We start from the raw sequence: 1,835 nt of genomic DNA on the forward strand, positions 1-1,835 counted from the left end.
TTTGTGTGTGTGTACATTAAGAGAGAGAGAGTACGTTTATTTATTACATGCCTTCAGTAATGTAGACAGAGCCCAGGCTGAATACAGAGGAGTACGATATCTGGATTAATGTAAGAACTGATCCAAACTTTCACTCTGAACTTGAGATGATTTTTTTAAAAGTTTGAGAAAGTTTGGTTAACTTTGGTCCACCTTGTTCAATTTCCTCCCTCCCTGGGGCTGGTCAGCCTCAAAAGTGCTAATATACCGTTTGCAGCTGAAGCGTTAAAATCCAATGCAGGTCCTCTAGTGGTCTATCCTATTTCTAATAAGGCGCCTATCATGATGGAATAAACTCTTCTTGCAAGATTGCCAGCCCAATCTCAGAGGCCAGAGGAGGATCCAGACTTTGGAGGGTTTATACAGTCCAAGGCTTCTGAGAATCCCCAGCCCTGTTGACAACGTGGTTCTTTGGTGGTTTTTGCTGAAGAGCAATATGAGTTTGCACTGGTGTACGCTCAGCCAGCAGATGGCTCTCTAACCCACAACAAAAGTAAACATACCCACCTGCAGCACTTCTGGACTAATAGGAAAATGCTAAATACCTTCCAGGCCATTTCCATTAAACTAATTTTAGCAGATTGCAATGAATCAGCTGCTTGAAATAGCTGCAGTGCTCGTATGAATTTACTTCTGATGTGGAAACTCATTCCCCAATGTAATGCTGCCCTCTCAGCCGCCAGAGAGGTACAAGGTGGTTAACTATGCCCAGGTCTCCTATTGCATCAGGGCATTTTTCTAAGTCTACCCAGCACAGGCAACCCTAGGAGTTAAGAGACTTTTGATATTTGATTTAACAAATCTGTCTGAATCTGTTGCCTTATGTAGTAAACTCATTTCTTGAGTGCAATTTTGCGCAGTGACAAAGTCTCCCTTCCAAGAATCTGCTGGTAGATAGAGTGGTTCTCCCCCACCCCCAAATTAAATCTCCCTTTGTTAATAGCAATCAGTGTTATGTACCAAATGTGGGGATGGGAAGGAGATCTTTCCCCTCAGGTCTAGGATAGAAAGAACCGGAGAAGGATGTTTTTTTCTTCCCTTAGAAATGCTGCGTGGGAGTCAGGTGGGACTATCACATAGGGGCAGTTTTCTGTTGTTGCAGCAAGCTCTGGGCATTGCTAGAACTTAGACATTTCCCATTTTCTGTTTAGGTCTTCCTTGAAGCAATTGTCCCTCTCTCGTTCCCTGATGAAGATAGATACATTTCTCATATGCAGAGTTCAGTGTCTTTGGGGGCTCCAGGGTGGCTGGTAAGAGGCTGATAATTTAACTATTGGAAGGGATGTGATGGGTGCAGTAGAGTTCGACTTGGCAGCGTGTGGGTTTTTTGTAACAATTTTGATGGATAATAGCTTATTCATAAGCGTTTTTTAATTTTTAATCTATTTCATTTTTCACAGTTGTGCGAACTGATGGGCTGTAAACATTACTTATAATTTTTATCTAGTTTAAATTTTCACCATTGCAGGAAATTATGGGGCAGTGTCAGACAATAATTATTTAATGATAGCAGCTGTTGAGATTCAAAAAATTAAAGCTTTATAACTGCTAACGCACAGTTATAAAGCTTTAATTTTTTGAATCTCAACAGCTGCTGTCATTAAAAAATTATTGTCTGACTGCACCATAATTTCCTGCAATGGTGAAAATTTAAAAAAAGATGATGATGATGAACACAAATATACAAAGTAAGTAGCCTTAAAGTAAACACTAATATGTTCCGAAGGACCATTTTTCTTACTTTGCCTATATGTAAATTGCAAATGTTATCAATGGAAATACTTTTTTCGTCTGTT

Source organism: Emys orbicularis, chromosome 1 (assembly GCF_028017835.1).
Source record: "Emys orbicularis isolate rEmyOrb1 chromosome 1, rEmyOrb1.hap1, whole genome shotgun sequence".
Lineage (NCBI taxonomy): Eukaryota > Metazoa > Chordata > Testudines > Emydidae > Emys > Emys orbicularis.